An 11,694-nucleotide genomic window follows, 5' to 3' on the forward strand; every position below is an offset into this window, starting at 1 on the left:
AGGAAAACAGTATGTGAGAGTTATTGTTTATATGTGAGAATTTCCAGCTGCAATTTCAATCTCCGGTGGCCTCCTGATGAAGGGCTGTCTACATCGTGTCATTCGTAGAGCGGCTAGTCTACTGCTAAGCGTATGAGATTTATAAACTAAAAATATTACCCATATACTTGATAAAAAAACTGCTATTATGACGTTATTTAGATATCGAGCGGAAAATGTCGTTAGCTGTTTATCTGCTTTTATCCCGAGGTTGCCGACTTGCTCTTCGGTCATTTCCGTCGCCAGCCTGGAAATTGTCGTTTCTTTGAGGCAATTCAGTGATAGTGTAGAAAACTGACGCGAATGTAGTATTTTATTGTGCTATTTCGATAACTACTTATCTTCTATTGCTATTTTCGTTCGGAAATAGGCTAAAAATGTAAAGGAGGGTAGCAACGCCCCTTGCATGTTTGAGGTGTGTGTGTACCCATTTTGAAGAATTCCAGAATTGGGTTTTTAAAATATTGTTGTGCAAGTTAGGCACCATGCAGGTAGTCTTACGTAGGCTAGCGCATTGTGGCGTTAGCCTTTTGTTGTACCTTTTTATTTCAACTTTTAGTAAAATTGACGATAAAATGGTTGTTTAGCGATAGCCAAAAAGTTGAGGGGAGGAGTTGAAGTTTAACGGTGGTCTAGACCACAGTTGAAAAAGTTTAGCTTGTAAGAGTTCAAACCGCTAATTTATTCTTATACTAGTACAAGTACAGCATAAGAAGCGAGAGGGCAACTGTGACTTTGTGAAAAAACACGGGTTTATATGCCACTAGGATGGCTACAGTAGCGCACGCCATGGCAATAACAGGAAACATGCTAAGACGGCGGGAGCGTGATAGAGGTGTGGCGAGATAGTTGTACACTATGCGCCAACCCTAGCTCCGCGTAATGGAAGTTTAGCGCTAATCACACTTACAGCGACTCTCATTTAGTGGATGATGACGTACTGTATACACTACGCGTCGCGTCCACTTCAAGGCTAGCGTAAGCTACCGTCAAGTGTGAATGAAAGTGGGTATTTGGCTTATTACAGACTTCCCCATTACTGAGAGGAGTTGGCCCTCCAACCTTCCCACGTCTAGAGATAACAAAATGTCTTTTGGCTCCAGGGTATACTTGTGTAGGCCAAACGTTTAAGCATTGTGTATATAAAAAATGAACACTAATTTTCGGCATTTAGAAAAATTGTATATTTACTTATTTACTATTCGTCGATTTGCTGCGTCCCCAGCAGCTAGCAGAGGAAAAGTTTTCAACCTGAAGTTACTGCAACTAGCTTGACGCTCTCTTTATGTGATTAGTGTGCTCACTCGGCTTGGTACTTCTTCAGGATCGTCTGTGGTTGGTTCGTCGTATTGCTCGTTGTTTTCTCTTATACTTTGGTTTGTGTCACTATCCACTAGTCTTATTTTTGTTCGTAAGCGCCGCGCCACTTTCACATTCATATTCACAATACTTTCAACACTTTCGTGTTCATAATAATCACTAGTCACTAACTTTTTCTATGGTGGGCTATAGTATCCATCGCCGTATTCGTCGTTGTCGGATTCTTTGCTTACGTTATTACTTGTTTCTGTAAATCCTTAGTTTTCCTCGTACTTGATGGTTTCTGTTTCTTCAGGCTTTTATCTGTTAGGGGTTGGCTCTTCTTCGCTTTTAACGATAAAATCACCTTGATAATCGAGCGCGAGTGGCTGCTCCACAGTTGAGACGTCGCTATCCGTGTCTTCTTCAAACTTCTTCATGTGCTTCATCATATTGTTGTGCCAATCTGGGTCGTCATCTTTTCGTTTAATTTTTTCGTGTTTTGATTGCTTTGAATTCAATCTCGATTTCCTCTTCTTGTTTGGGCTCTTCACTTCCTGCCCAGTCGGCTGGTAGGTCTGCAATCCAGTTCGGTTGTTCTTGCTTGATAGATGGTGAGGAATTGGCATTGTTTGAAGACATCATGAAGTAGATTTTTTTAAAAATAGGGGTGGTTGTTTGAGAGCGGTAGTGGATATAGTTTGAATGCAAACTGAACTCTTCAAATTTTTTGCCATCCTTTTCTATCCACTACGGGCATGGTGTTATTCGTTAAGTTAAAACACTTTTTGTAGATTATTCTTTATTCTTGCCTGTTTTACTGATTGATGGCTGTAGCACTCGTTGCTATCTTTTAATTTACTTTAATGAAGTTTGAGATTTATTTATTTCATGTCTGGTACATACATGCTGATAGAATGTGATCAAAATTGGTCATATATATACATTTTTTTTATATTAGTGTTCGTCCTTTTTTTATTTTTTATTTTTTTAAAATCCCTTTGTTAGGATTCACTGCGCATTTGGACATATCTTCCCACGTCATACAGTGCCTAACGATATATGAGCATGTCCTATGGCTAAAGGTACAGGTCTTTTGTTTATCTGCACTGCGATCCCAATTAGATTCTTCAAGGGAATAGATAGGGGAGGTAGGGCGCAATTGGAACACGCGTAATTGAAACAAAAATTCTACCACTTAAAGTATGTAAAAGATTTCGGAAAAAAATTGGAGGCTTTATACTCTAAAAGTTTTCGAGTTATCCCAGAAAGTTTTTTTTGACTGTCCATTTGGTGTTTTTTCGCAGACAACTTTTTCGTTTTCACACCTAAAACGATGGAGGAAATCATTAAAAAAGGTCTTGAATCATTCGTCGTTCATTAAGCTATAAATTGATAACAATGATTTTTTTCTAGCTAAATTTTATCCCCTATAAACATTAAAACTCCGTAAAGAGCCATGCTAGGGGCAGTTGGAACACCGTCTTCCAATTGCTATTTCCGTATGCGCGTCACCCTTACTGTAGTCTGGCAACGGTGTTATGGCCCTATGTAGCGTATGAGCCGAAACTACCGAAATTCATTAAATAATATCTAGTTACTATATAAAGTTATAAAACATCTTAAAAATAAAGCTTAAAATTCTTTTTATTACTGTAAAAAAATCATCAAATACGTATCCCAGATTTTGAGATATCGCCATTTTAGTTTCTTCATAAAACCGGGAGCTCTCATATGGGAAAACCCACGTTTCAATTGCCCAGACGCCATTTTTCAATTGCCGAGTAGAATTGGCAATTGAAACATCTTTGGTTACCTCCAGGTTTTTACACATAGCGGATGTTTATCTTTGCCGAACCCACCCAAAAAAAATACTGTTATGCAGCTGAGATAACTGGCTACAAATCTATACATTTTTTGCTCTAGTTGGACGATTTCTGTAACCGTAGGGAACAAAAAAGAGTTTTTTGTTCCAACCACGCCCTACCTCCCCTATTGTCTTTTTCGGGTCCGTTACGATGCGCGATACGCGATGTTGATGGTAGTGACGTAGCGACCATTGGTATTCCCATTTCTTCTACCGGTTGCTTCCTTTATTTTTACTTTTTAATCGTTATCGGGAACGGATTGCGCGCGCTAGACGCTCATAGGCATACTAAGAACAGTATGAATCCAACTGATGTTAGGCCTAAAATTTTCAGGATGTCGAACCTGGAAAACATTTTCCTATTTTGTGCACTTGCCTTTTAGAAACGATAATGTATGAATGGGATGTTGCTTCTCCTTCTTAAAGTTTCCCAACCAAATAGTTTTGGATATTTAATTTTTCCATTTCCATTGCGTCATGGGCTGGATGCCTTTTGAGTGCATAGTCGAAGTTCTTCAGGTGGCGATCGTCAAATGCTGCGATTATGTCCAGGTTTGGTGTATGCATAGTTGCAAGTTGTTTATCTATTCACCATCTGTTTCCTTATGTTCCCACGTATGCGGGTATCCATTGATGTTTACTAGTTGTGCCACCAGAAGGAGTCGGAGAATGGGTGAATGGACCATCTATCCGTTCCAATGGTACAGTTGATTTTTCCGTACTTGGAAAATGTTTGGAACTCACATTTTGTTTCTATTGCTGATAGCAATATTTCTTTTTGTTCACATTGTTGTAGGGTCATGGCTTGCCCAAAGCTATAAACTCTTGAATATTTAGGTAGGCCTACGGCGGTGACTTCCAATAAGCCATTCGTTTGGGCTACTATAATTTCTTTTGTTCTTTTCATCCTCGTTAATTAACAGTATACATCCCTAATTTCTTTGGCTAATTTATTTTCGTGTTCTGTCTCTATATTTATCTTATATTGCTCGTCCATTTATTAATCTTGTATTTCAGCAGGTGGTTTAGCTCAGTTGTGGACATCAGCAATCCCGTTGTAGCGCCAATGGACTTTGTCGCCTATCGCATGATGATAGGCGATCTGGAAGTCAGGCGTTGGCTGGCATTGCCGCTCTGGCCGGATGTCGGGAGCCTTAAAAGCCCGACTCTGACAAGTCAGAGTGGTAGTTGGTAGTTAGGAGTTAGGTAGCTAGTTAGTTGAACAGTAGTCAAGTAGTCTTTCATTGAGTTGTTGTGTCGTAGTTGTCAGATAGTCGATTGAGTTGTCACCTGTATTTAGTGCTGTATCTTGTGATTTCGTCTAATAAACGAACCTTAACCCAGAGTTGTTACACCGTATTGGTATTTTCGTCCCCAAGAGGTGTTGGTGTGTCTGGTTGAAGCTCTCTTTCTCTTTTTATTATTCCATTTATTGGTTATTGTTTGTTATCGTGTTTTTTGTTCCTGGTTTTTTGTGTTCCCATTCGTTGATTTTAAAATTGGAGCTTGTAAACATGTCTGTTTTTCTTGAACCGATGTTTTTATATTTTTATGTGTATTTGTTTCTGTTATTTCTTCTACTGCCCTTGAGGCAGTATTTTTTATTGTTGAGATACCTGTCGTTACTGCGCTGACCATTCGGTTGGCTACTTGTTACAAGTGTCATAACCCATAACTATTGTCATGTATCCCCATCTCGTGTCCCGATTATATCTCCCCTTGATAGATGGCAGACCGGAGGGTATGCGACGGGGTCATCTGCTGTCAATGGTTTAGGGCAGTCAGTTACCTCGCCGTCTACTAAGTGGTCCTAAGAAGGAGCTCTGCATCTTGCTGGCTTCCCTTCGCGTAACCCTTAAAGTGAAGTGTACTGTGTTAAGTGTATCGTGTAAAATATACTTGTCTCGGCTATCTGTTGGATTATTATTCCTTTCCATCTGCTGAATTATCTGCCCCATCCTACCAGCTGCTCACGACCTGGGTCCGACGCCGGCAATATCCATAACAATTGGTGTCAGAAGAGGGATATTAGTAGGCCATCGAACGTCTTAGTACGTACGTACTTATTTGTTTTTTTTTCTCTGCTTTTTTGTTGTTTTTTTCTCTCATTTTTTGGGCCTCCTTTTTTTTGTTTGTGGCCTTTCGCGCTTGTTTTCTTTTTTTTCTTTTTTTTGTTTTGGTATTTTCGGATTTTCATACGGTTGGTTCTGCATGTCGGATTTGAATCCCGACGTCCCAGATCCCTTTTTTGGCTTTGAACCACAGTACTACCTGCGGAATCAGAGGGGACAAGCTCGTCAAACAACAGCAAGAGCACGTATTGTTCGTCCGGTGCCGCGTTCACCTGCGACGAAAAAAAGCTGTCCGAAGTTAGAGTTTGTACTGGCGGCAGAAGCATCTCCATCAACGGACATGGCAGACAATAACGAGCTAATCGTGGCATTGAATAGGTTTGCTGAAGTAGCAGCGGCTGACGGTGCGGCGAGGCAAAATCAGGTTGCCCAACTCGTCGAAATTATTAACGTGCAACAACAACAGAACAACGAAGCTCTCCAAGCACTTGCTGCCGCTTTGCCAGCTGCCCAGACAGTCCGTCCGTCGACGATTGCTGTCAGTTCTATACCACGCTTCTCGGGTGCTGTTGGCGAAGATGCGCAAGGGTTTATTGACCATGTGGAACGCGTTGGTGGGTTAGAGGGTTGGACAGAGGAGAATCGACTTTTGGTTGCTGTGACACGTCTTGAGGGCACGGCCTCCCAATGGCACGTGCAAACGGGACACCATCACGCTACCTGGGCTATTTGGTCAGCCGCACTAGTGACAAACTTTGCTCGAGCGCTTTCGTTTTTGGAGTGGAGTTCGCTCGTAGAGTCAAGGGTACAAAAACCAGGGGAATCTTGTCTTGAATACGCGTTGGACAAGCGACGGTTGTGCCTACGTTGTCCCGTCCCGTTACCGGAGGCTGACGTTATCAAGATGTTGCTGAGAGGTCTCGCGAACCCTATTCACGTCGCAGCCTTAACTTCTCCTTTACCGGTAGACTTTATGGTCTTTTTGACGCGACTCAGAGACTTAGAGCAACTTGGGTTAACGCCTCCAGTCCCCAGTGTGCCAGCGACTACAAACGCGCCGTTTTTACAACCAACGCCCCCTGTTTTAACAGCCCCTCAGTCAACTATCCCTGCGCCAGCAACACAGGATTTGACCACACTCTTTCAAAGTCTGGGAGACCGCTTGGTCAACCAAATTTCATCGTAGCTGTCACGACTCACTGTTAATCCCGGACCTAGTGCTCCGCGGATGGGTGGTGGAGGGTTTACCCCAAGGGGATCAGCGCCAAGATTGTGTTATTCGTGCAATCGGCACGGCCATATTGCTAGAGATTGTCCGGCAAAAAACGACGGCGTAGTGCGTCGAGGGCAATGGCGCCCTTGAAGGGATTTTTTGTCACTGAAAGTCGCCCAGCCTTGCCTCTTATCAAGGTGTGGATAAAAAGTGTAGGAGAAGTAGTAGCACTTGTCGACTCAGGTGCTAGCGTCAGTGCCGTGCGGCTAAGCGTCGTCCGTAAGTTTTTAGATCCGCTGCGTAAAGTCACAAAAACTAAGTTAAGGGGAGTCGACAACAAGGTTGTGCGAGTAGAGGGGTCCTTACCCTTATCCATCAAATGGAAGGACAGCTTTGTAACCCTACCGTCCGTAACCGTTCTAAGGACCGCTCCCTTCGCACTAATCTTGGGTGTCGACTGGATTGTAAATAGCAAAACTAACATTGTAGTAAGGGGAGGGAGACTTGAATTAGTCGGGGAAGGGTTAGTTGAGAAGGAAAATAAGGGTGTAGTGACGCAGGGAAATAAGGATTTTGATTTAGTAAGGGGGGAGAGTAACATAACGGGGAAAGGTGTAAGGGGGGAGGAAAATAGGGATTTAGATTTAGTAAGAGAGAAAAGTAACGTAGCAGAAAAGGAGGTAAAAAGGGAGGATATAGCATTAATTGAGGGAAATTTAAATCAGGGGTACAGGGAAGTCGAAAAGGACGAAGGAAGTAAGATAGAGGAAGTTTTGACGAAGGAGAAAAAGAAGGTGCGATGGTCGGAAGAAGTGCATATAATTAACGAGGAAAGCAGCAGGGAGGAAACATTTTCGGAGGAAGAAGGGAGTAATGAAGAAGATTTTGACGTAAGCGACGGTCTGATCGAGTCTTTTGCGGAGGAATCGCCTTCGAAACGACGTGGATGGATCCCAGTTAAGGCAGATGGACACCAGGTGGTTCCCCCAAACTCGCTAGTCTTTGTGAAGGGAAGACTGTCGACAGATGTCTCTGGTACGGCTTTCGTTAAGTTTAATTGTTGTTCGAAGCCGGGAAAGGAGTGGGTGATACCAGCCAGTGCCGGGACGGTAAATAGAGGACTAACGGAGATACCCCTTGTGAATTATTCCCCTGCGGAGTTGAGACTGAGACGACGGCATTTCTTTTGTACTGTTGAACTGAACGATGACGCCGTGTTGTCTACTTTGACAGACGGGGAGTCTGAAATTTGTGCCACCGTTCTTCCAGTAAGTGATGAAGCCAAATCCTTCACTCAGGTTAATATTGGGGAGGGACTAGACTCTGGTCAACGTGAAAAACTTATGGGTATGCTTGAACGTCGACGAAAATGCTTTCCGAAGTCAAAAAGGGAAATTGGGCAAACCACTGAAGTTGAACATCATATTGACACGGGGAATGCTTGTCCGGTGAAGTCTGCACCATATAGGGTATCAGCGTTCGAACGTCAGATTATTGCGGAAAAGGTTGAGGAAATGTTAGAAGACGGTGTTGTCGAAGAATCTTTTAGTCCGTGGAGTTCGCCCGTTGTTTTAGTTCGTAAAGCAAAATCTGGTGACTATCGTTTTTGTATTGATTTTAGACGTCTAAATGCGGTGACGAAACGTGATGTTTATCCGTTACCTCGAATCGACGATGTTTTGGACAGGCTAGCAGGTGCACAATTTTTTTCTTGCTTGGATTTGGCCAGTGGATATTGGCAGGTGCCTGTAGCGTTGGAAGATAGGGAGAAGACAGCGTTTGTCACTCCAGACGGTCTTTATCAGTTTAAACGTTTGCCGTTCGGGTTGAGCAATGCTCCGGCGACGTTTCAACGTTTAATGGATAGAGTTTTGGCTGGGTTGAAGTGGCATATGTGCCTAATTTATTTAGATGATATATTGGTTTTTGGCCGATCTTTTGACGAGCATTTGGCACGCCTAGAGTTGGTGTTAACAGCTCTAGAGCGAGCGAATTTGACACTGAACATTGACAAATTCGTTTTCGGCGCCACCAAGGTATCCCATCTGGGACACGTAATTGATGCGGAAGGTATTCACCCGGAAGGCGAGAAAGTGCGCGCCTTGACTTCCATGCCTGTTTCAAATTTGAAATCAGTACGAGGTTTTCTTGGACTTGCGTCGTACTATCGACGTTTTGTCCCTGATTTTGCGTCATTGGCTCACCCTTTGCACGCTCTCCTCAAAAAGAATGCTGTTTGGCGATGGACGGAACGTCACGAAGACGCAAAGAGCAGTATTGTAGTGCGTCTTACGACTGCTCCTGTTCTGGCTCATTTCGATGACGCTCTAGAAGTTACTATTCAGACTGACGCAAGTCAAACTGGACTAGGAGCAGTGTTGACGTAAGATGCTGGTGAAGGACATCGACCTGTGACTTTCATCAGCAGAAGGCTGTCGGACACCGAAACTAGATATCACGCCAATGAACTGGAATGTTTGGCGGTGGTGTGGGCACTCAAAAAATTGCGCTCGTATATTTATGGGAGACATTTTTTTGTAAAGACGGACAGTTCAGCCGTCAAGTGGATGATGGGGAAAAGGGATTTAAAGGGGAAGTTTGCTAGATGGGTGCTTGAGTTACAGGAGTTTACCTTCAGGATTGAGCACGTGAAAGGTACGGATAATGTTGTTGCGGACACACTGTCCAGGAACCCTGCCGACGGCATTGTTTCCCGGCCAGATGATTGTCTAGCAGTCATTGTAAAAGAACCCGAAGTGGGTTATGCCTCAAAAGAGCTCGCCCTCTTGCAACAACAAGACGGCCAGCTACGGAAAATATTTGTTGCATTAGACACCCTTACGCCCTGTAAAATTTCCCAAGATTTTGTCATCCGTAGTAAAATTCTGTATAAAAAAAACAAACATTCTGGCAGGAAGTTGCTACTCGTTATTCCCTCTATCCTTCGTAGAAAAATCTTGGAAGCGTGTCATGATTCTCCTTCTTCTGGCCATCAGGGTGTGGACAGAACTCTTTCTAAAATTAAAGGTCGATTTTGGTGGCCACGGCTGGGTAGGAGCGTAAAAATTTTTGTACAATCTTGTTCTTTTTGCCAAACACACAAACACGCCATTGGTCAGGTGGTTGGTCGACTACAGCCCATCGAACCACCAACTTCTCCGTTCCAGCTGATCGGAATCGATCACTTGGGTCCGTTTAAAGACACTGCTTCTGGACATCGTCACATAATCGTCTCAATAGACTATTTGTCGAAGTGGGTCGAGGTGGCTGCTGTACCTGACACTTCAACAAAATTTGTTACGTCGTTCCTCGAGACGAACATTATTTTTCGCCATGGTACACCGCAACGTATTGTTAGCGACCAGGGATCAGCCTTCACGTCCCAGATGTTCGCCGAATGGGTGACGCGCTGGCATATTAAACACATTTTGGCCACTGCAGAGCATCCGGAGACTAATGGATTAGTGGAAAGAGTTAATCGTACGCTAACACTTGCATTGTTCGCCTTTGTCAACCCCGAACATACGGATTGGGACTTACATTTAGCAGCCGCAACGTATGCTATCAATACTGCCCGACAAGCCACAACCGAGGTAACGCCGTTTGAACTAGTGAATGGTCGTCCACCAGTCCTAGCCATAGAAAATCTTTTTCCATGGCCAAAGAACGAAGACGAACCACATGCCACTTTTTTGTCACGCGTTTCGGAATGGAGGTCGTCAGCTCGTTTGCGCATCGTGGAAAAACAAAGAAAAAGTAAGGAAAGAACGGATCGAGTTCGGAAGCCGGAACCCGAGTTTCTCCAGGGTGACCTTGTTCTAGTTAGACGGAAGCCAAGAAAGAAAAATTCCACCAAGAAGTTTCTTCCTAAATTTATGGGGCCATTCCAGGTAGTACGAAAGCTGTCGCAAACAACCTACCTAGTCGAAGACCTGCCCGCGCAACGGAAGAAATCAACGTATAGGCGTTTTAACGTCCACGTCTGCCAGATTCGTCGCTTCAATGGTCGGTCGGATGTGGAGTGGGACGCTTCGGAAGATGTGGCAGTCGACGAGTCTTCATCTTCATCTTCATCTTCGTCTTCTTCGAGCGACTCATCTTCGTCCGAGTCGGAAGAGCCTCCACAAGGAGACATGCCAACAACAACTACAAGAGCTGGGAGACGGACAAGAAGACCTGCATGGATGAACGACTACAACACATAAAACATACACGCTCTTCTTTCGCTATCGTGGGTTTTTTATTTTTTTTGTGTGGGGGGGAATTGTTGGGATTGTCATGGTATTATTTTTTTTTTGTTTTTGTTTTTTTGGGGGGGGGTGGTGATGTCATTTGATAATTTGTTTTTTTTTTTGTTTTGATAAATCGTCGTCTGTTTTCTCTTTCTTCTTCTCATTCTTCTTTTGCTGCGAGTGTTATTTGTTAATTGTTTTTTTTTTGCTTTGATAAATCGCCGTCATTTGGGTGGGTGTGAAGAGCCGTGAGCCTCAGGGAGGAATTTTTTTTTTTTTCCATTCTCTCGTATTTTTTTTTTTTCAGTCGTTGGGAGTGTTTTTTTTTTTTTTTTTTTTTTTTTTTTTTTTGTTGTTTTTGTTTTCATTCCTCGGTTATCTTCTTTTCCTTGGAGGCAATTTCGAAGTTCCAGAAAACCCCTGTGTTTTATTTGTGTTATTCGTATGGAACTTCGAGTCAGGAAGGGCCGAATGTTACAAGTGTCATAACCCATAACTATTGTCATGTATCCCCATCTCGTGTCCCGATTATATCTCCCCTTGATAGATGGCAGACCGGAGGGTATGCGACGGGGTCGTCTGCTGTCAATGGTTTAGGGCAGTCAGTTACCTCGCCGTCTACTAAGTGGTCCTAAGAAGGAGCTCTGCATCTTGCTGGCTTCCCTTCGCGTAACCCTTAAAGTGAAGTGTACTGTATTAAGTGTATCGTGTAAAATATACTTGTCTCGGCTATCTGTTGGATTATTATTCCTTTCCATCTGCTGAATTATCTGCCCCATCCTACCAGCTGCTCACGACCTGGGTCCGACGCCGGCAATATCCATAACACTACTGAAGGTAAGGTTGGCTTTACTGTTTGTACGGGTTTTTTTTATAGTTGGTTTCGTCGTAGTGGTTGTAGATTTTTAAGTTTTTGTGCTATTGTTGCTCTTTTGGTCGTTATGGTGGCCATTGGTTTGCTAGTTGTCGTTG

Source organism: Daphnia carinata, chromosome 8, assembly GCF_022539665.2.
Source record: "Daphnia carinata strain CSIRO-1 chromosome 8, CSIRO_AGI_Dcar_HiC_V3, whole genome shotgun sequence".
Taxonomy (NCBI): domain Eukaryota; kingdom Metazoa; phylum Arthropoda; class Branchiopoda; order Diplostraca; family Daphniidae; genus Daphnia; species Daphnia carinata.